At 38.3% G+C, this 24,482-nt stretch overlaps 1 long non-coding RNA gene across 3 annotated transcripts in view; it reads right to left on the bottom strand.

Moving 5' to 3' along the window:
- Nucleotides 1–24,482, bottom strand: part of LOC149123404 (uncharacterized) — a 125,050-nt gene that overhangs the window by 78,603 nt on the left and 21,965 nt on the right. Inside the window, exon 3 of one of the 3 annotated variants that reach the window (XR_016215907.1) lies at nucleotides 7,458–8,244. The exons of 1 other annotated variant lie outside the window; for it this stretch is intronic. This is a non-coding gene — a long non-coding RNA (uncharacterized LOC149123404). Of the gene's footprint in view, nucleotides 1–7,457; nucleotides 8,245–18,955; nucleotides 19,548–24,482 lie in introns of those variants that run through there. One more of the 3 variants, XR_016215909.1, reaches the window with a different exon arrangement.

Here is a 24,482-nt window from a genome sequence, read left to right on the forward strand (position 1 = left end):
ACCAGTGGATCTCTGTCTCTCTCTCTCTACTCTCTCCATCTCTCTGCCTTTCAAATAAATAAATCTTTTTTAAAAAAATAAGGTGCATTTGTTTTGGTACAACAATATTCTGAAATCCATTCAGACACACAGAGAGAATTCTCAATTCATGGAGAAAGGCATATTATGAAAAAAAAGGTATGAATTCCAAAACAGTTTCGCACCAAAACAAATTCATACTACTAGTTAGAACACATCTCATCAGTATCTAGTTTGAAGTACTAAACTGGATAAGACATTAGTTTGAAAAGAACTTTAATTCTCCTAAAATTGTAGCACATACAAATATCAAATCCAAGGTGAAGCTTGAGAAGAATGGTAACAAAAAAAAAAATAGTGATTTAGAAAAAAGTTTTGGGGTCAATACCCTCAAGGAAATCAGAAGTTTTCAAATGAATCTTTTTTATTTATTTATTTATTTATTTTGACAGATAGAGTTAGACAGTGAGAGAGAGAGAGAGAAAGACAGAAAGAAAGGTCTTCCTTCCGTTGGTTAACTCCCCAAATGGCCACTACGGCCGGCGCTGCGCCGATCCGAAGCCAGGAGCCAGGTGCTTCCTCCTGGTCTCCCATGCGGGTGCAGAGGCCCAAGCACTTGGGCCATCCTCCACTGCCTTCCTGGGCCACAGCAGAGAGCTGGACTGGAAGAGGAGCAACCAAGACTAGAACCCAGTGCCCATATGTGATGCCGGTGCCACAGGCGGAGGATTAACCAAGTGAGCCACGGCGCCGGCCCACTGAATCATTTATTTTAAGATGATGAAGACAAAGCCCACAACTGCAGACCACCCACATTAATTCCTGAGAAAATATTAATCACATCCACTCTGTAAATGGAGAGGAACAATGATTATCAGCAGAAATGATAGCCAATCACAAACATAGGAGTGGTTCAACTTACACAATTATGACTAAAAAAAAAGCAGAGCAAACCTCCCATTCAGTGGATGCTGCAACTTTTGCACCCAGATCAGTCCCACACAAGAGTAAAGCTGTCAATAAAAATTTTTCCAAAGAAACCTTTTATTAATGAGTACAAATTTCATCAGTATGGGCCGGCGCCGCGGCTCACTAGGCTAATCCTCCGCCTAGCGGCGCCGGCACCCCGGGTTCTAGTCCCAGTCGGGGCACCGGATTCTGTCCCGGTTGCCCCTCTTCCAGGCCAGCTCTCTGCTGTGGCCAGGGAGTGCAGTGGAGGATGGCCCAGGTGCTTGGGCCCTGCACCCCATGGGAGACCAGGAAAAGCACCTGGCTCCTGGTTCCTGCCATCGGATCAGCGCGGTGCGCCGGCCGCAGCACGCCGGCCGCGGCGGCCATTGGAGGGTGAACCAACGGCAAGGGAAGACCTTTCTCTCTGTCTCTCTCTCTCACTGTCCACTCTGCCTGTCAAAAAAAAAAAAAAAATTTCATCAGTACAACTTTAGGCATATAGAGACTCTTCACACCATACCTCCCTGCCACCACCACTCCCACCCATATATATATACGAACATAAAACCATCTAGGAAAAAACTAAAATATAACCAAACACTATTTTAAAATTTGAACTAATGATAATATGCAAACAGGTAGTAATAAATGTAAAAAAAATCACATAATAAATCACGAGAAAGTTCAGTGAAAACACAAAGATTTAACATTTGTTCAAAAAAAAGTAACTTAGGCACCAGTGTTGTGGCATACGAGGTTAATTTGCCATCTACAATGCTGACATTCTAAGTGGGTGCTGGTTTGAATCCTGGCTGTCCCACTTCTGATTCAGCTCTCTGTTACTATGCCTGGGAAAGTAGCAGAAAACAGTCCAAGTCCTTGGGCCCTTTGCACCACATGAGACTCCGACCTCCCACATGGGAGACTAGGATAAAGCTCCTGGCTCCTGGCTTTGGCCTAGCCCAGCCCTGTCCATTGCAGCCATTTGGGGAGTAGACGAGCAGCGGAAAATTTCTGTGTCTCTCTGTAACTCATTCAAATAAATATTTCTTAAAGGTGGCTTACAAACTATAACAACAATGCATTTTATAGATAAGACATACAGATAAAATGTAATGCCACATTTTTCAGAAAAATTTGATAGGCAAATTATGACAAGACACTGTGGACAAAAACACAGCAAAGGCTGTGATAAAGATATAAGGAGAAGTAGAACTGTAGGCAAAATTATCAAATTTTGAAAAGCATGGACATTTTATATTTAGAAAGGTATACTTCACAATGAAGACGTTATGGTGAAACACTGTGAAGCATCAGATAACATTCAAAACACTCACAAAGTACTAGATTTAAGTAATATTGAAATTATTGATACTTCTCAGAGTGCCCATTACGAGTAAGCTAAAATCAGGAGCTGGTGTAGGACTCAAACTCAGGCACTCTGATGTGGGATGCAGATGTCCTAAGCAGTGTCTTAACCACTGAGCCGAATGGCCGGCATCCTAGAAAGGGCACGTTCCGAAGGGTAGATGGAGATCCTCTGGTTGGTGATTTCACTCCTTCATCTGAAAACCTCCCCGGAAATCCTCGCTTAATATCACTACAGAATGTATATTTTGAAACTTTTCAAGCAATGGAAGTAGGTAATAATCTAAACACATAAGTACTAAAAAATGTCATAGATGAGTATTGCTATGAGACTACATCTTGCCTGCCAGTGACTTCCTGATGTCTGAAATGTTGCTCTCGAGCAAAACTAGACCCTCAGCCCCAGGAAAAGATGAACATGTTTATAGGGCACAGCATGAGGTATGTCTGCTCAGGACATTTGTCTTAAATATTTTTCACCCTCTATCTCAGAAATCGAATAAAACAATTGAAACATCCCAAGACACATGGTATTCTAAGGTTGTCTCTGAACTGGAAACTGAAGGCCATAAAATTATAACTCAGTTATACTAGATAATTTTCAAAGATATCTTTGAGAACATAAACAATGGACCAAAAGTCCACATTAAACAAAAACAATTGTGTCACATTTCCTAAAAGTGATATTATCATTACATATATACCCTTCACTGATAATAGCAGATGGGTGGACTATTTTAATATATTTTAAATAAAAGGGTGGTCAATCCTGGCTTAATGTGGGACTCATTCAATACCAGGCTGAATCATTGCTATCCTTTGTCATGCCACTATGTCTGTCCCATGAATGCTGCCAAAGGAAGTGATGCTGGATACTCCCAATGTCCTGGAATTTTCCAAGTATGTTTTATAGAGCCATATTTCCAAGAGTGAATTGTTTTTGGAAAGTGATTGGCATGCTACTTTCTAAATGATAAGAATCTATCAAAAATTAAACATGAAACAAATGGAAGCCTTAATAGTATTTCAGTGAAACTTTGAGTCAAAGGCACAGAAATGAATAATTTCATGGCTTAAGAGATTTTTTTAATAAATAAATTTGGACATGTGGTTCTACTACATGAAAAGTGGACATGTGGTTCTACTACATGAAAAGTGTCAATTAGAAATCCACTCATTTAAATTCTAAACCCAATTCAAAACAAGTAACATTTTGTTTTTAAATATTAATATATTTATAAAATTATAATTTACAACTGATTTATTTCCTAGATCATGTTTTATGATTTGCAATGATAAAAAGAACAAGACTGTAGCAGATGATTAACACAGAAGTCAAGACACTGGTTAAAATGTCCATGTCTCATGTTATAGTACATAGGTTCAACACTTGGCTTTAGCTCCTGATATCAGCTTCCTGCTAAAGTGGGCACAGGGAAGCACTAGTAATGGCTCATTGCAGGCAACTAGGGAGTGAACCAATGAACAGGAGTGCACTTGCACTCTTGCTCTCCCTGTCTCCCTCTCCACCCTCACGTAAATATGAAAAGTTTTAAATTTTCTTATAGAAAAGACTTTTTCTCCCTAAAACACCAATAGGCTCCATTTGAGAAATACTGTACTAGTTGAAAAAAAATTCAAGGTTACATTAATAAGGATAGAAAAGTAGGGAAGCATGATTTGGGGCTTGGAGCACAGAGAAGGTGATGCCTGCTGGATGGACTATTAGCAGTGACTACCACAAGAGGGTTACATAGATCTTCCAGAACCAAGAGAAAAATAGAACACAGACATGTCCTAGTAGAAGGCACACATTCTGCTGATTCTGTTTCAGAGATGATCCTTGTTTGCTCCTTCGTGGTGAGTCAACACTGAGCACTGTGATTCAGTGGATGGATCCACTTGGATAGCTGAATGCCACAAATTGCATTGACTGCACTTTTTGTACATAGAATTTAATGTATAACTTTATGTCTACCTCATGATTATTCACAATTGTAGGGCTTTTCTTATTTTTCATTTCTATAACATGTTAGTTATGACTTAACAAGAGTGGGTTGAGATTCTGCCATTACTAGAAAGTTGTATAGTATAACAATCAAGAAAATAGACTCTAGACTTCAATAGTTTGAATTCAAATTCTATGTATTTTTGGTTCAATTAACAATATTCTCATTCCTAAAATTAAAAGTAAGAATCAGTCATTAAATGGATGAACACTAAATGAAAATTTAATTTTAATATGGACATTTTATATTTACAATGGTGCATGCCTAGAACAAATTTTTTTAAATTTCACTATGCCTGCATTTGTTTACCCATGAAGTGGCAACAGTAATAGTTCCCCAGCCAAATAGTAAGTGCCTTAGTAAAGTGAAGACTAAATAATTTACTCTGCCAATTGCCTTCCCAAAAGATCATAAAAAACGTTCCCTGGCCCCAGATATTGTCAGGTTTTTACTGATAGACTTATAGGAAAGAAATAGATTTTAAAAAATAATAATAATCCTAACTAGGTAAACTTCCTTTCATACATTTACCGGTCATTTCAACTTCTATTCAAATGCTTTTCCATTCTGTTTATTGTTAGTTACGTTTCCTTGTAATTTTTTTGGAAGCTTGTTAAATATTAGGATCAATTACTCTTTTCCTGATTCACTAATTCATGTGTTCACTTTTACTGAATGTTTAATCTATACTATGAGCTACTGTAAATGATGGGGACATGGCTATGAACCAAAACAATGAAAATCTCCGTCCTTATGGAGCTGATGGTCCTATGAGGCCGATAATAAACTAATAAGTACATGTTCTTTGAGAGATGAATATGAATTTCTGGAGTAATGGGAGGGTTGCAACTTATATCTAGTATGGGCAGGGTAGTCATCCCTGAGAAGGTGACATCTGAGCAAAGACTTCCAGGAAGTAAGGGAAGGAGGCATTCACATCACTGGGGAAAGGACATCCCAGCCATCACAGGTAACCAATACAAAAAAGACAAGAATTTTCCTGGAGTGCTAAGGAACAATTAGAATGCCTATCATACAAGTCAGGCAGAAGGGTCTGAGAAGAAATGAGAGGAGGATCATTAGGTGCTGGTATGATATTGTAAGGCCTTTGAATTAAATTTTGAGTAACATAAGAAACAAATGTAAAGTTTACAACAGATTTTCATGGCTGACTTAATTTTTAAGAAGATCAGTATCTGCTACATTGACCATAGACTACAAGAATGAGGATAACAGCAAGCTGAACCATTAAAAGTTTATTATAGTAATTCAGCAAGAGATCATGGTATATTAGTTATAGTGTTAGATGTGAAAATGCAAAAATGTAGCACACACTGTAGAGGCAACACAATTTACTAAATGATTGAATATTAAGGTATGAGAAAAAGACCAGAATCAAGGCTTATCCAAAAATTTTGGCCTGAGCATTTGGAAAAGTAAGTTTTTCATTTACTTTTATGGCAAATACTACAGCAAGCACAGTTTTGTTTTTATTTTTGAAAGGCAGAAAGAGACAGAGACAGGGATGGAAAGAGAGAGATTTTCCTTCTGCTGGCTCATCTGCAATAGCAAGGGCTGGGCCTGATAACAAGCCAGCAGCAAGGAGCTCAACTCCGGTCTCTCCTGTTTATGCTATCTCCCAGGGTGCACATAGGTAGGAAGACAGATTTGAGAGCAGATCTGTAACTAAAACCTTGGGACCCTTGCTTTAACCATTGCATCGAATACCAGCCATGGAGGCACAGACATTAGAGAGAAAATAAGGAGTTCAGTTTGGGGCCTCTTATATGTAAGATTTTTATTAACCAAGCAAAGAGCAACATTGTGTTGGAAGTTGGACATGAGTCTCTATTTCAGGGTGAGGTCCAGGCTGGAAATATTCATTTAGGAGTTAATCAAGAGATGGTGCTTATGCCTCAAGATGGTATGAAATCTCCTAGGGAGCTGTTGGTGGCAAATATAGAAGTTTAAGTACTGAGCCCTAGAGTAATTTATTATAGGAAGCTCAAGGAGATAAGTAAGAAAAATCAATGGCAAATGAGAAGAAGCCAATGAGTTAGGAGAAAACTCAAGGGAGATGAAGTTTTATGCCAGCCAAGCGAAGTGTTTCAAGAGAATGCTAGCACTGTTCTTGGGTCAAATCAGTTGAGGGACAAGTATCAACAGTTGAGTTTTGCAAGATTAGAAATCATCATGACCCGGACAGGGTAATTTCAGTGGAGTGGTGAAAGGAGAGATTGCTTGGAGGGAATCCAAGAGAGAAAGGGAGAAAAATTGAGACAATGAGTAGACAACTATTTCTAGAAATGTTGCTGTAATGAGGAACAGAGTTCTCTTACAGCAGCTAGAGGGTGTCTGGGGTCAATAGAACATTTTTTTAAATGTGGGAATGAGAGTATAGTTATATATTTGTTAACAGAAAAGATCTAGAAGAGGAAGAAAAAAATGATGTTGCAAGAAAAAGATGGAAGAAAAACTTGATTTTCCTGTTTAGACATTGACAGGGGATATAATCAACTTTAAAAAGAAGAAATGTTTGCTTTGCATATACAAAAAATTATTAAAATAAAGTAAAAAGGTATAGATATTAATATGTGGGTATTTGTGAAGATGAGAAATTCTGCAATTTTCCACCTGATTTTCTATTTTCTCAATGAAATAGAAAGCAAAAGTTGTAAACTGAATATGAGTTTAGAACTTGAGAATAAAGGAAAAATTATGAATAGAGCCTGGGTGAGTGGGACAGAGAATTACCTTGGAAAAACCAAAGTGACTGCTGAGCATAATAAAGGCCAATTTGAAGTTAGTGTTTATGAATTTGAACTGAAATCCATCAGTATAGTTCTGATATTCCCTTTTCATTATTCATCTGCAAAGGTGTGAGTGCACAGTATGAAGAAAGGTTGATTTAACAAAAATTTGTGGTTTTGAATAACAAAGCAACCAAGTCAAATGAATTAATGTTATACAAAAGCACGTTATGATTGGCCATGGATTTTATCTGGATAGGAGAGCAGTGAGTGAGTTTTAAAATTTTAGGATTAGTGAATGACAGCTCCTAGTAGTGATCAAAGGATTATCAGAATTTGGCTATTTTTCACCTGTAAGCTGGGAAGAAATACTGAGATTAAAGAGTAATACACATTGTGAGGTCATTAATGTGTAACAACTACCCCACAATCTAGGCGTTTAAAGCAGCCACTTGATTATTCTACTTCATGAACTTGTGGGCAGGCTTTAGCTGAGTGATTCTTCTGCTCCACGTGGTGCTGCCTGGGTCACTTGGTGGCATTCACCTGATGGCTGTTCTGGGTTCACAAATCCAAGTCAGATCAGCTCACATGCTTGGTACCTTAATGGAGTTGGCTGAAAGACTGGGCTCAGTTGGACATTCTCCATGTAATCTCAGGTCTTCTTCAGGTGGACACTTCAGAACGGGTCTTGGCCTTCTTACATGGTAACTCAGTGCTCCAAAGCAAATGTTTCAAGGAACATAATGTGGATCCTGCCAGGCTCTTAAAGTCAGGTCTGGGAAGTGGCTATAGCTTCACATCTTCCATATATCCCTGGTAAAATTAGCCATAGGGCTTGCTGAGATACAAGGGGAGGGAAAATGGACCTCATCTCTTTCATCTGCTACAGGGATGGATGTTCAGTACTTCTTACAGGAAGTGACAGAACAAAATCACAATTCCTTGTGCCATTAATGTTTATGGTCTCAAGACACAAAATGGAGACAACTGTATTCCAGAGTTTGAAGGGATTGATGTTCTTGCCAATAGCAAATGGAGTTCTCAGTCCTATTGACTTATTCTTAGGAAAACAGAGCACCTGAGAAAGGTGTGGTCTTCCTCAAAAAAGGCAGTGAGCTTGCCTTTCTTATCAAAGGGTTCTGCACCTGCAGATTCAACCAGAGAACAAAAATATTCATAAAAAAGTGTTGTAGTGAACATGTGCAAACTTTCATTCTTGTCATTATTCCCTAAATAATACAGAATAATGAATATTTACACAGAATTTACCTTGTGTTTGGTATTATAAGTAATATAGAGATGATTTAAAGTATACAAGAACATGTGCAGAGGTTATATGCAAATGGTATGCCCCCTTATATAAAGAACCTGAGCATCCACTTAGTTTGGCATCCATGGGAGTTTCTAGAACCAATTCCCCATGGATGCTGTGGGACAACAGGCTCTATCTTATAAAACTGCCATTAAAGGTCATGGAATTAGTGGCATTGTATGTGTCAAAATGATTTCCATGTCTCTGTATCCATCCATTAACTTCATCTTCTGGTATTTTGTGGTTGTTTTATTTTGTTTTGTTTCATTTTATTCATATAGTTTAATTAATCAGTTCTTCCCTTTCTGCACTACAATTTTATTATTTGTGTTTTTATAGCTTAAGATTTAAGTTACTAAATTAGATTGTCTTTTGATACCTGATAATTTCTTTTAAGATGTTAACAAAATACATTCAGAAAAGTAATCAAAATTAAGGTATATAATTTAAATATCACATAAGTTTTTGGTAATTAGCATGGTCAGTTCTCCAAAAGACATCATTTTGCCCTCTCCTAATCACTAACCCTTCCCAGTTATCTACTATCCTGTATTACTGCTAATCACTTCCTTGTTTTCTCTGTAGCTTTGCCACCTAAGCAGGCATCTCTGAAAACTATTACTACCTTTCTCCATGTGTGTTCACATGTATGTATATGTGTTTACATGTGTGTATGTTTTTAACTTCATATAACTGTAATAATTTATTTTGTATTGCTTTATGACCTGCTAGCTTCACATAAAATTTTGAAAGTTCTAATTTTATTTGTAGTTTTGGTTCATACAGCCATACAGCTAAATGTATTACTTCAAATGAATATATCACAATGTACTTATTCAGTTATTACCATGCATTTCGGCTGTGTTAAATTTGGGGTTGTTAGGAATAATAACATAAACTTTTCTGTGTGGCATTAAATGGGAGTAGGCTAAGCATATCTTTAATGTGGTATCTGAACAGCAAATGCTGTCCAAATGTGGTTGTACTGACCAATACTCTCACCACCACAGAGTGAAAGTGCCTTTGGTCTCCTGCACCAGCCAAAGTGATCATGAGTCACTGTCATCTCATCCCCTCTAGGTGTGTCACAATGTCTCACTGTGGTTTTATGTTACATTTCTCTGATTGCTAATGTTAAGCACATTTTCACATGAACAAATCAGACACCACAGACCGTTAGGATACATTTTTTGTAATGTTTCTTGTTAATTTTGTGCATATTGTGGTTCTTTTTCCTACTGATGGGTAGGAATTCATCAGTAGGAAAAGTACAGTTGAAGTATTTGGGAAACAAACCCTTTGTGGAATAGACATTCTTTTTACATAGCCAAATGTACTTATCTTTCATTTTCATTTTAAAGCCACCCATTCATTTTCCAAAGTTACATATATATTCCCCTGTATTATCTTCTAAAAAGGTTATCATTTTCCTTTTACAATTACATTTATAATTCATATGGCTATAATTTTCTTTGTAACACAGTGAGGTTTAAAAATGATGTTTCTTCTGTATGAATACATTTTTCTCAACTCAGTTCACTGAAAAATCATCATTCCCCATTAGCTCTACAATAACATGCTTTTATATAATACGGGATCCATAACTGTAGGTTTGTTTCTGGATTCTGTGGCATTTGTCATTTTGGTGTGGTGTAAACAGTAAAGTATTTATAACAAGTATTTATATCTGATAAAGCAGAACTCCCTACCATCTTTTTTCTAAGAGGGCATATTAATCTTGACACTTTATATTTTCAATAAGCATTATAATCAGTCTGCCAATATAACAACAACAACAAAAACAAAACCCTATGGTCAGTTTATCAAGGATTGTCCTGAATATCTTAATTGATTGACTTGGGAATAACTGATATATTTATATACTGAATATTCTAGATATGAGCTTATTCTCTCATTTATTAGCTCTTCTTCCATTAATTTCAGCACTTTTCTATAGTTTTGCATGGAGAAGTCTTGCATATCTTTCTGTTATGTCCCAAGGTGTTTAATATTTTCAAGTTTTGTAAATGGTACCTTTTTCCAGTTCATTTTTCCACTGTGGCTGATATAAAATTCAATTTATGTTATAAATATAGTCATCTCACTCATAATCTGAACTTGTTTATCAATCTAATTGACTAATCCTTGGATTCTATTGATTTTTTTATGTATTTCATTTTTTTCCAGATTTTTATTTATTTATTTGACAGGTAGAGTTACAGACAGTGAGAGAGACAGAGAGAAAGGTCTTCCCTCTGCTGCTTCACTCTCCAAATGGCTGCAATGGCTGGAGCTGTGGTGATCTGAAGCCAGTAGCCAGGAGCTTCTTCCAGGTCTCCCACGCGGGTGCAGGGGCCCAAGCACTTGGGCCATCTTCCACTGCTTTCTCAGGCCACAGAGGAGAGTTGGACTGGAAGAGGAGCGGCCGGGACTAGAACCTGAGCCCACATGGGATGCTGGCACTGCAGGTGGAGGATTAACCTAGTGTGCCACGACACTGGCCTCTATGTATTTCTTTCAAATTCACCTTATCTATTCCTCTTGGCTAAGCTTTCCTTATTTGATGTTGAAAAAAAATCATGCAAGTGGAGTAACCATCTTCTTTGAGGTCCAACTCAAGTTGAGAACTGTCAACATTTCAATACTAAGTTCCATGTAATATATAAAGGATATTCATATTTGTGAAATATATTTATATACTTATATATTGTTAAAATTAGGCAAATTATTTCCTCTTTCCAGTTTTCTATGAATATATAAAGGATATCCATATTTGTGGAATATATATATATACTTATGTATATTGTTAAAATTAGACAAATTCTTTTCTCTTTCCAGTTTTCTATGAACTTTTATCATGAATAGATACATTAAGATTTACCTAACATCTTTATTTACCTAGTGACAATGATCACTTCTATTCTCTTTTATCATGTTGACATTCCAGATTAAGTTGATGGAGTTCAAAAATGAAGACAAACCTAATTTCCTAGAATAATGCATGATCCTTTAAATATTTTTTTCATTAACTTCTGAAGCAGAACTTTTGCATTTGTGTTCGTGCCAGAACATCAGCTTCTTTTTTTGTTATGCCTTTGTCAATTCTTTTTTGTTTTAAAGTTATGTTGAATGTATAAACTGAATCAATGAGTCAGCTGGACATCCACTGGGCCTGGGATTTTCTTGCAGAAAGATTTTAATCATACAAATTCCACTGTCACTATCCTTCCTTCCTTCCTTCCTTCCTTCCTTCCTTCCTTCCTTCCTTCCTTCCCTCCTCTCTCTTTCTCTCTCTCTTTCTCTCTCTCTTTCTTCCTCTCTTTCTTTCTCTTTCTTTCTTTCTTTCTTTCTTTCTTTCTTTCTTTCTTTCTTTCTTTCTTTCTTTCTTTCTTTCTTTCTTTCTCTTTTTTCTCTTTCTTTCCCTCTTTCCCCTCTTTCTCTTTCTTTCATTTTTATGGCCATATTGTTAGTGGAATACAGCTCAAAACTTTTACAGTTTCTCATGATGGATGTGAAGGGTGTCATCTCATTTTAGGCAAGTTTTTGTTTCAACAGATATTTTGTGTAGGTTTTTCTGATTTCAACTATGCCATTGTCTATAGTCTGCCATTTTTCAATTTTTTTATTTCAACTTTTCTGAAAGTTTTGGTTGTCTCTTTAGTTTTGCTTTTTCATCTTAATCAAGCTTGAATATCTGTGTCAAAGATTAGAACAAATTGCCTTGAACCAGACATTATCTGTTAGTGTTGATATTCTTAATTTTTCCTTTAATTTTCTCACATCATCAACTCTTTGACTTCAATTTTACTTTTTTCCTATTTTCTGTTTCATATAGATAATACTTCCAAATCAGTATATGGGAGTCTTATACAATAGCAGGAAAATTTAATGTATTTGTATTTATTATCATTAATGCATTTTTCCTACTTCTATCATATTATAAATTCAGGAAGTTGATATTTTAAACTGATATAAGTACTAAAACCAAGACACAGTTTTTTTGTACTCACATTGACTTTATTTTTTTTTTTATCTTTTATTTAATGAATATAAATTTCCAAAGTACGTCTCATGGGTTACAATGGCTTTCCCCCCCATACCGTCCCTCCCACCCACAACCCTCCCCTTTCCCACTCCCTCTCCCCTTCCATTCACATCAAGATTCATTTTCGATTATCTTAGTATACAGAAGATCAGCTTAGTATACCTTAAGTAAGGATTTCAACAGTTTGTTCCCACACAGAAACATAAAGTGAAAAATAATAGATGATTTTTTTTTAATGATGATGAAATCAGATCAGACCTATTGTCATGTTTAATCCCAGTGAGAGTCAAGTTGGGAATTGATAGTTTCTTTTTTTTTTTTTTTTTTTAACAGAAGATCAGTTTAGTGTACATTAAGTAAAGATTTCAATCGTTTGCACCCCCATAGAAACACAAAGTGAAATACACTGTTTGAGTACTCGTTATAGCATTAAGCCTCAGTGTACAGCACATTAAGGACAGAGATCCTACATGAGGAGTAAGTGCACAGTGACTCCTGTTGTTGACTTTACCAATTGACACTCCTGTTTATGGCATCAGTAATCTCCCTATGCACCAGTCATGAGTTTCCAAGGCTATGGAAGCCCCTTGAGTTCTCCGACTCTTATCTTGTTTAGACAAGGTCATAGTCAAAGTGGAGGTTCTCTCCTCCCTTCAGAGAAAGGCACCTCCCTCTTTGAAGACCTGTTCTTTCCACTGGGATCTCACTCACAGAGATCTTTTTGCCAGAGTGTCTTGGCTTTCCATGCCTGAAATACTCTCATGGGCTTTTCAGCCAGATCCGAGTGCCTTTAGGGCTGATTCTGAGGCCAGAGTGCTATTTAGGACATCCGCCATTCTATGAGTCTGTTGAGTATCTCACTTCCCATGTTGGATCACTCTCCCCTTTATTTATTCTATCGATTAGTGTTAGCAGATACTAGACTTGTTTATGTGCTCCCTTTGACTCTTAGTCCTTTCATTATGATCAATTGTGAACTGAAATTGATCACTTGGACTAGTGAGATGGCATTGGCACATGCCACCTTGATGGGATTGAATTGGAATCCACTAGTATGTTTCCAACTCTACCAATTGGGGCAAGTCAGCCCAAGCATGCCCCAAATTATACATCTCTTCCCTCTCTTATTCCCACTTTTTTGTTTAACAGGGATCACATTTCAGTTAATTTTCAACACTTAAGAATAACTGTGTGATAATTACAGAATTAAACCAGTCATATTAAGTAGAACAGACAAAAAAAAAAATACTATGAGGGATAATGTATTAAGTTGTCCATTAGCAGTCAGGGCTATGCTGATCAAGTCACCATTTCTCATAGTGTCCATTTCACTTCAGGAGGTTTCCTTTTTGGTGTTCAGTCAGTTGTCACCGATCAGGGAGAACATATGGTATTTGTCCCTTTGGGACTGGCTTACTTCACTCAGCATGATGTGTTCCAGATTCCTCCATTTTGTTGCAAATGACTGGATTTCGTTGTTTCTTACTGCGGTATAGTATTCTAAAGAATACATATCCCATAATTTCTTTATCCAGTCTACCATTGATGGGCATTTAGGTTGGTTCCAGGTCTTGGCTATTGTGAATTGTGCTGCAATAAACATTAGGGTGCAGACCGCTTTTTTCTTTACCAATTTAAACTCCTTTGGGTAAATTCCAAGGAGTGGGATGGCTGGGTCGAAAGGTAGGGTTATATTCAGGTTTCTGAGGAATCTCCACACTGACTTCCATAGTGGCTTGACCAGTTTGCATTCCCACCAACAGTGGGTTAGTGTCCCTTTTTCCCCACATCCTCGCCAGCATCTGTTGTTGGTAGATTTCTGTATGTGAGCCATTCTAACCGGGGTGAGGTGAAACCTCATTGTGGTTTTGATTTGCATTTCCCTGATTGCTAGTGACCTTGAACATTTTTTCATGTGCCTGTTGGCCATTTGGATTTCCTCTTTTGAAAAATGTCTATTGAAGTCCTTGGCCCATCTCTTAAGTGGGTTGTTGGTTTTGTTTTTGTGGAGTTTCTTGATCTCTTTGTAGATTCTGGTTATTAACCCTTTATCTGTTGCATAGTTTGCAAATATTTTTTCCCATTCTGTTGGTTGTCTCTTCACTCTCCTGACTGTTTCTTTTGCAGTACAGAAACTTCTCAATTTGATGCAATCCCAATAGTTGATTTTGGCTTTGACTGTCTGTGCCTCCCGGGTCTTTTCCAGAAATTCTTTGCCTGTGCCAATATCTTGAAGGGTTTCTCCAATGTTCTCTAATAACTTAATGGTGTCAGGACGTAGATTTAGGTCTTTAATCCACGTTGAGTGGATTTTTGTGTAAGGTGTAAGGTAGGGGTCTTGCTTCATGCTTCTGCACGTGGAAATCCAGTTTTCCCAGCACCATTTATTGAATAGACTGTCCTTGCTCCAGGAATTAGTTTTAGATCCTTGATCAAATATAAGTTGGCTGTAGATGTTTGGATTGATTTCTGGTGTTTCAATTCTGTTCCATTGGTCTATCCATCTGTTTCTGTACCAGTACCATGCTGTTTTGATTACAACTGCCCTGTAGTATGTCCTGAAGTCTGGTATTGTGATGCCTCCGGCTTTGTTTTTGTTGTACAAGATTGCTTTAGCTATTCGAGGTCTCTTGTGCCTCCATATGAATTTCAGCATCATTTTTTCTAGATCTGCGAAGAATGTCTTTGGTATCTTGATTGGGATTGCATTGAATCTATAAATTGCTTTTGGGAGAATGGACATTTTGATGATGTTGATTCTTCCAATCCATGAGCATGGAAGATTTTTCCATTTTTTGGTATCCTCTTCTATTTCTTTCTTTAAGGTTTTGTAATTTTCATCGTAGAGATCTTTAACGTCCTTGGTTAAGTTTATTCCAAGGTATTTGATTGTTTTTGTAGCTATTGTGAATGGGATTGATCTTAGCAGTTCTTTCTCAGTCATGGCATTACTTGTGTATACAAAGGCTGTTGATTTTTGTGCATTGATTTTATATCCTGCCACTTTGCCAAACTCCTCTATGAGTTCCAATAGTCTCTTAGTAGAGTTCTTTGGATCCTCTAAGTACAGAATCATATCGTCTGCAAAGAGGGATAGTTTGACTTCTTCCTTCTTGATTTGTATTCCTTTGATTTCTTTTTCTTGTCTGATGGCTCTGGCTAAAACTTCCAGAACTATGTTAAATAGCAGTGGTGAGAGTGGGCATCCCTGCCTGGTGCCAGATTTCAGTGGAAATGCTTCCAACTTTTCCCCATTCAATAGGATGCTGGCTGTGGGTTTTTTATAAATTGCTTTGATTATATTGAGGAATGTTCCTTCTATACCCAATTTGCTTAGAGTTTTCATCATGAAAGGGTGTTGAATTTTATCAAATGCTTTCTCTGCATCAATTGAGATAATCATATGGTTTTTCTTCTGCAGTCTGTTAATGTGGTGAATCACATTGATTGATTTGCGAATGTTGAACCATCCCTGCATACCAGGGATGAATCCCACTTGGTCTGGGTGGATGATTTTCCTGATGTGTTGTTGTATTCTGTTGGCCAGAATTTTATTGAGGATTTTTGCATCTATGTTCATCAGGGATATTGGTCTGTAATTTTCTTTCAGTGCTGCATCTTTCTCTGGCTTAGGGATTAAGGTGATGCTGGCTTCATAGAAAGAATTTGGGAGGATTCCCTCTTCTTCGATTGTTCTGAATAGTTTGAGAAGAAATGGGATTAGTTCTTCTTTAAATGTCTGGTAGAATTCAGCAGTGAATCCATCTGGTCCTGGGCTTTTCTTTGTTGGGAGGGCCTTTATTACTGTTTCAATTTCTGTTTCAGTTATGGGTCTATTTAGGTTTTCGATGTCTTCATGGTTCAATTTTGGTAGATTGCATGTGTCCAGGAATCTATCCATTTCTGATAGGTTTTCCTGTTTGCTGGCATACAGGTCCTTGTAGTAATTTCTGATGATTCTTTTTATTTCTGTGGTGTCTGTTGTTACGTTTCCTTTTTCATCTCTGATTTTATTGATTTGGGTCTTTTCTCTTCTTTTTTTAGTTAGTTGGGCCAATGGGGTGTCAATTTTGTTTATTTTTTCAAAAAACCAGCTTCTCGCTTGGCTGATTTTTTGTAATGTTTTTTTGGATTCAATCCTGTTAATTTCTTCTCTGGTTTTAATTATTTCTCTTCTCCTACTAGATTTGGGTTTGGTTTGCTGCAGTTTTTCTAGGTCCTTGAGGTGCGCTGAAAGCTCATTTATTTGGTACCTTTCCAATTTCTTGATATAGACACCTATTGCTATAAATTTGCCTCTCAATACTGCTTTTGCTGTATCCCATAAGTTTTGATATGTTGTGTTGTTGTCTTCATTTACTTCCAGAAAGTTTTTGATTTCTCTTTTGATTTCTTGAATGACCCAGTGTTCATTCAGGAGCATGTTGTTCAGTCTCCATGTGTTTGCATACTTTCTGGGGTTTCCTGAGTTGCTAATTTCCAGCTTCATCCCGCTGTGGTCTGAGAAGCTGCATGGTATGATTCTAATTCTTTTAAATTTGCTGAGACTTGCTTTATGGCCTAGTATGTGATCAATCCTAGAGAAGGTTCCATGCGCTGCTGAGAAGAATGTGAAGTCTGTAGATGTAGGGTTGAAAGTTCTGTAGATATCTGTTAGATCCATTTGGGCAATAGTGTCAATTAAATCTGCTGTTTCCTTGTTGATCTTCTGTCCGGATGATCTGTCTATTTCTGAGAGTGGAGTATTGAAGTCCCCCAGTACTATTGTATTGGAATCTAAATCTCCCTTTAAGTCCCTTAACATATCTTTTAAATAGACCGGTGCCCTGTAATTAGGTGCATATTCATTTATAATAGTTACATCTTCCTGTTGAATTGAACCCTTAATCATTATATAGTGTCCCTCTTTGTCTCTCTTAACAGTTTTTGTATTAAAGTTTATTTTGTCTGATATTAATATGGCTACACCTGCTTTTTTTTGGTTTCTGTTGGCATGGAATATCTTTTTCCAACCTTTCACTTTCAGTCTGCATGCCTCTTTGTTAGAGAGATGTGTTTCTTGTAGGCAACAAATAGTTGGGTTGTGTTCTGTGAGCCAGTCAGCTAAACGGTGTCTTTTAACTGAAGAATTCAGACCATTAATGTTCAATGTGACAATTGATACGTAGTGACTTTGCCCTGCCATTTTCCCGGAAATATTTTCTAGTATATGCTTTGAGCTTCCCATGCTCTTTTACTGGTAGGTGTTCTTCCTTTCCCTTCTTTCATATTGATGGCCGTGTTTCTGTGTTTCTGAGTGTAGCACATCTTTAAGTATCTTTTGCAGGGCCGGACGAGTGGCCACAAAGTCTTTCAATTTCTGTTTGCTATGAAAGGTCTTTATTTCACCTTCATTCACAAATGAGAGCTTGGCAGGATATAATATTCTGGGCTGGCAATTTTTCTCTCTTAGCACCTGTGCTATGTCTCGCCATTCCCTCCTAGCTTGTAGGGTTTCTGATGAGAAGTCAGCTGTGAGTCTGATTGGAGATCCTCTGAGAGTAATCTGACGTTTCTCTCTTGCACATTTTAGGATCTTTTCTTTATGTTTCACTGTGGTAAGTTTAATTACCACGTGTCGTGGTGAGGATCTCTTTTGGTCATGTTTATTGGGGGTTCTATGAGCTTCCTGTACTAGGATATCTCTGTCCTTCTCCAAACCTGGAAAGTTCTCTGCTAGTATCTCACTAAAAAGGCCTTCCAATCCTTTCTCTCTCTCCATGCCTTCAGGAACTCCTAGAACTCGAATGTTGGTTTTTTTAATAGTATCCTGTAGATTCCCAACAATATTTTTCAGGTTTCTAATTTCCTCTTCTTTTCTTTGGTTTGACTGTATGTTTTCCTGTGCTCTATCTTCTAAGTCCGATATTCTCTCTTCTGCTTCACCCATTCTGTTTTTAAGGCTTTCTAATGTGTTTGTCATTTGATCTATTGAGCTCTTCATTTCATTTTGATTTCTCTTGACTATTACACTTTCCTGTTCTACTAGTTTCTGAGTTTCATTTTGACTCTTCCTTAAAATTTCATTTTCACGAGAGAGATTTTCAATCCTGTCCATTAAGGATTTCTGTAGTTCAAGGATTTGCTTTTGAAAACTTCTAAATGTTCTTATCATAAATTTTTTGAAGTCCGTATCTTGCATTTCTTCTATCTCATCATCTTCATACTCTTGGCTTGGGGTGTTTTGCTTATTTGGAGGCATCATAGTGTCATCGTTGATCTTGCTCCCTCTATTTCTGTGTTTGTTACTGGGCATAGTTAATTCTTCTTGCGTCACTGTGCGCTTTTTTTTTTTTTCTTTTTTTTTTTTTTTATACTGTGTCCGTGTTAAGTGGACTGCCTGCTGTTGGAGGAGCCTTGGAGGCTTGAGATGGGTGCGGCCTGAGAGCTCTGCCTGGTTCTTCCTGGTTAAGGGTGTGCAAAGGTGACACCCTCAGGTTATGCGTGGTAAATCTCTCTCTTTTTATTTATTTATTTATTTTATTTATTCAGGGGGTAAGTAACACTGCAGGGCAGGGCTGTGCAGAATTGATGGTATTTAGCTTCCAGTCTTTGGCTCCTCTGGACTCCCACTGGGTTGCCTAGGCTACTGAATTGTAGTGACTCAGTTCCTTAACTCTCCCCCATTGATATGTAAATCCAAAGAGGAGGCCTGCTCTTTGTCTCTTGGGAATTCTTCAAGTCTTGCAGCCTTGTAACCTTTGCAAGGTTAGGGGGAAGAGAAACCCCGAAGCTTTTTTTTTTCCTTCTTTCCGGTAGTGAGTTTGCTGCACTTTCCGGCCCCCCTCTAGATTCTGACCCCCGTTTCCCCACCAATGTCTCGGGTTATTGAGCTCACCTCCCCTTCCAGCGCCGATGTGTGGACTCGGAGCCCTGAGCGTCTCAAGTCTCCCCGCTGTTTTCTGTGTGGCATGCACTCTCCTTGGAGCACTGTCGCGCAGACCCTGGGGCTTCTGCGGCTGGGTCCCGCGACTTGGCTTCCGCGCGGTGGGCGACCTTGTTCTCCCAGTAGGTCCTCCGATTCACGCCTGCTCCATTCAGAAGGGTTTCCCCTGCAATTTTTGTTTGGTTCTATTTTCTGCGGCTACCGTAACTCCCCTTTTATTAAACTAAATTTTCCCGGACTATCGGTGCGCGCCCTCACTATTCCGCCATCTTGGCTCCACCACTTACTTATTTTTAAGGGTAGAGCTTTCTAACTCTGATAGATCATCATAGAAGCTTCTCCGCTGCCCATCTACTTCTTGTTTCTCTGCTCACATTGACTTTAAATATGAGCCTCTACTAATTTTAACTAACATTATATAGTCCAATTGAGCAAGGAAATAATGTAATTATATGCTTTATTGATAGTATGGAGATGCTATGGTAAAGTGAACATGTGACACGTGTGCAACTGCTCAACATCGTATACAAAACCTTCTATATTATGATTCAAGAATTTGATTTTCCCAAGAGTTTGCTTTTAGCTCTTGCAGCTAAGGCACAGGTGGAATCAGGCATCACTAAAAAGATACACCAATATGACTTTAATTTAAAAGAAGTCAAAATGAAGAATAAAACTCCAGAAATAGTCCACCATTTAAAGCAAGTTATTGAAGTCATTTCCCTTGGGGAAACATCTAGCATCATCTCCCAACATCATAGATATCAGTTGTTAGTTTCTGGATTCCAGCAGTTGGTTCTCTTCTGTAACAACTCCAAGATTTTACACAGATTTCCTAGTTATGTAGCTCCTGTATCTGACCATCTAGCTCTCTTGTATATTCTCTGAGCTATCAAATATCCTGTAGTAAATATCTTTTCTACTTAAATCACTCAGAATGGGTACTGGTTCTGCCAGTAATAACTCTAACTAATACAAGTGAAGAGAGAAAGATAGGCAACCTCTTTGGTATTGATACAGGCTATGTAGGAAATTAGTGAGGGAAAAAGAATGAGGAGGCTTCCAGCAGTGTGTGTGTCTTACCTCTGCACAGCTAAAAATTCCATTGTCTTCCATGCTCATTCAACACACCCACTTGCCCACGATGCACCCGAACTTCCTCCATCATAAAGAAGAAGCCATGATGAACACAAGTATGCTAAGCACCATGTGGAGATGTAAGGGAACCTTCCCAGAGATCATCACATGTGCCAAACCCCACCCACACACCATCCTATGTATATATTCAATTACAGCACCACCCCCCTACTCCATAAAGCAGGGAGCCAAACTGAATTGGGCATGATTCTCCCTTACGAGGTTGCCTATTTTCAATAATGATCTCTTTAATTAAACCCGGATCCCATTCTTGAATTTTATCTACATCTCTGCTTCAAATTCATCTCCTATACCATGACAAGAATCTGGAATAAATACAGCTGGGGTATAAGGAACCTTTGTATCTGACCATGAACAAAGGAGGGAAGAAAATCATCATGCCAATATCAACACTACCTACTAATTTTTAATTTTCATTTGAAAATCAGAGAAAGATACAGACACAGAGAGAGAGAGACAAATATTTTCCATTCTACTGGTTCACTCTCCAAATACCTACAACAGCCAGGGTGGGATCAGACTGAAGCCAGGAGCCTGGAACTCCTATTTACGTATCACAGACCCAATAGTTGAGCCATCATTTTCTGCCTCCTACAGTATGCGTGAGCAGGAAGCTTAATTGGAAGCAAAATATCCCAGACTCAAACCAGGCATTCAAATTTAGGATGTAGGTGTCCCAACTGGCAACGTAAGCTGCTGTGCTAATATGCCTGTCCCATAGTTTTTGATTCACCTAAGAATTCAGATCACCTTCACTTATATTATTTTAATGGAAAATAAGCACCTCTTCCAAAACTATTACCTCAAGTTTGGCATTGATCACTAAACAACTTAAAATGTGGAGTAAATGAAGAAAAAATGAGACAATGTAGCTATACTCATATTTAGCAGTAAGACTTGTTGAGGTAAAGACTTCCCAACATTAGCACTACCGATACATCAGGTCAGATAACTGCTTATTGTGAGCAAATGACTTGTATATGACAGGCTGAACAGCATCCTTGGAGCCTATCCACTGGAAACCAGTAAATCTTTACCCTTGTTGTAGCAACCAATATCATCTCTACACATGACTAAATGTCTATGCCCTGCAGTGGTGGCAAAATTGCCTCCTGTGGAGAACAACTGATATAGAAACAAAGAATACTAAATTTTCTTATAAGAATTCTCCCCAACTGCCTTAACCACACACATTAGAATTATTGATAGCTCTTCACATAACAATTCCTCAAATCTGATTGGCTTAGAATCCTACTAAACATTGCACTCCAAGAAGTTATTTTTAATGTGTATGGTCTAACACTGGCATGTAAAGAGATCCTACCTATAACCTTAATATAATGAGTGCCTGAATTTCCTAAATTTCAATAATATGCATTGCACATTTCAGCTAAAGCCAAAATTTGTCTTGGACACAATTTCTAAGTTAGGAAAAGAGTTTCCAAGATTTATTGATTCTACAGTGGTTTGTCCATTTCTCATTCTGCTTTTTATTTTTTGCTTTTTTACAAATTTAGACAATGAATTGGTCCTTGGAGAAAACCTGCAAGACAGTATCAAGGGGTCCACGCCTTGGAACAGTACGTTAATACTCTGCCTGTGTCACCGGCCTCCCATACGGGTGCTGGTTCTAGTCCCTCTTCCAATCCAGCTCTCTACTGTGACCTGGGAAAGCAGTAGAAGATGGCCCAAGTCCTTGGGCCTCTGCACCCATGTGGGAGACCTGGAAGAAGCTCCTGGATCCTGGCTTTGAATCAGTGCAGCTCTGGTCGTTGCAGTCATCTGGGGAGTGAACCAACGGAAGAAAGGCCTTTCTCTCTGTTTCTCCCTCTCACTGTCTACAACTCTATCTCTCAAATAAATAAAGAAAATCTCTTTTTAAAAAAAAGACAATATCGCCGGCACCGCCGCTCAATAGGCTGATCCTTTATCTGCAGCGCCGGCACACCAGGTTCTAGTCCCGGTCAGGGTGCCGGATTCTGTCCCGGTTGCTCCTCTTGCAGTCCAGCTCTCTGCTGTGGCCAGGGAGTGCAGTGGAGGATGGCCCAAGTGCTTGGGCCCTGCACCCGCATGGGATACCAGGAGAAGCACCTGGCTCCTGCCTTCGGATCAGCACAGCGCGCCGGCCGCGGCGGCCATTGGAGGGTGAACCAACGGCAAAAGGAAGACCTTTCTCTCTGTCTCTCCCTCTCTAACTGTCCACTCTGCCTTTAAAAACATAAAAAGACAATATCAAAGGGAAGAACCAGATGATTTATGCTCTATAGCAGTGGACTCAATAAAACTTAAAACTGTTTTCCTGGAGAGTGTTTGAAGGGTTCATCAGTAGACAATTGTGTCAGTTGCACCTCTGTGGTAAGCAACACTCTGAAAGACCAAAAATCAATCAAGAACTATGGGGGGGGAAATGGAGAAACAGACTCTTGCATTGCCTCCTGGTTTCTCAATAACCACTCAAAACAGAAAAGTAGCATTGCTGAAGGCTGAGAGAGATCAATAGGAAAATTGACAGCAGAAAGGGTAGCTTAGCTTGTCAACATCCCCAGCCAGTCTGTGACAGGTAAGCAACATGTTTGGGTGCTGACATAAATATGTTTTAAAGAAAGCTTGAATAAATCATTGTATTATCCATTCTACACCTATATATTGAGTTCTCATATATAAACACATATACATTATATTTGCTGGAAAATAAAACAAATTGCATGTGCTTTGGAAGCGAAAATCTTGCTAATGATGATTGATTGCACTGGTGTGCTGTTACATAAAGCTATGAGAGGAAAAATAACTTTTCATGTCTTTTTATATATGAGAATTTTCAAGAGATAAATACAAATGTCTTAAGTCCATTGCCAATTCTCAGAAAAGAAGCATTTCCAAAGATCCTTGTGCAACAATGTTATCCTGGGTGTGCCTCTAGACTTCCTGAAAAAGTCTTCTTTTAGATCTACTAGTCTGAAGTGTTGGCAGGGGGAACAGTGCTGAGAGGCCTTGGGCTTAAGAGAAACATGAGAATTATCTGAGTAAATGAAATAAATGAACATGAAAGCAAAATAAAATGTGTGCAATCCAAATAGCACGCTGATGGAAAATATAACAATGTGACAATGTGAGGAGGAAAAAAAGAAAGTCAAAATAATTAGCTAATTAAACAGAGAACGCTACCTGTAAAGAATATTCCTGGGGCCAGCACTGTGGCACAGCAGGTTAAAACCCTGGCAAGCAGCACTGGCATCCCATATGGGCGCTGGTTTGAGTCCCAGCTGCTCCACTTCCAATCCAGCTCTCTGTGATGGCCTGGGGAAGCCAGGGCCCAAGTCCTTGGCCCAAGTCCTTGGGCCCCTGCACCCACTTGAGAGACCTAGAGGAAGCTCCTGGCTCCTTGGCTTCAAATCTGCTCAGCACTGGCCATTGCAGCCATTTGGGGAGTGAACCAGCAGATGGAAGACCTCTCTCTTGGGCTGTACATCTCTCTGTAACTCTATCTTCCAAATAAATATAATAAATCTTTTTTAAAAAAGAATATTTCAGAATCTTCCTAGGAATAAAAGCAAGAATTTTCAGACATTTGCTATTCATTGGTGGAACAGTGGGCTTCCTAAAATGGTGCACTCCATTCAAGCAAAGTCTGTGTATAGTCCATTTAGACTAGTTGATCTTTTAACCTATAAAATCCTTAACATTTAAATTATATTATAATGATAAAATTCATTGACAGATAAGAGAGAACTAGTGAAGTCATATAAAATGTGGGAAAGTCTACTATTTCCCTTATAGACAGAAAACTGTTTTCTAGGCTTTTGCCTTAATGAAAAATGGAAAATGAGTTCTTTATCATGTCTACCCAATGATATCAAAGTCATTAAGATGGATGACCAGTATCAGAGCATTCCCTGAAGTTAGTTTTCTTAACTAATCTAATTTTGTTCCTTCGTGTGGAAAA

Source organism: Oryctolagus cuniculus, chromosome 11 (genome assembly GCF_051225735.1).
Source record: "Oryctolagus cuniculus isolate XC-2025 breed Fujian yellow rabbit chromosome 11, ASM5122573v1, whole genome shotgun sequence".
Taxonomy (NCBI): domain Eukaryota; kingdom Metazoa; phylum Chordata; class Mammalia; order Lagomorpha; family Leporidae; genus Oryctolagus; species Oryctolagus cuniculus.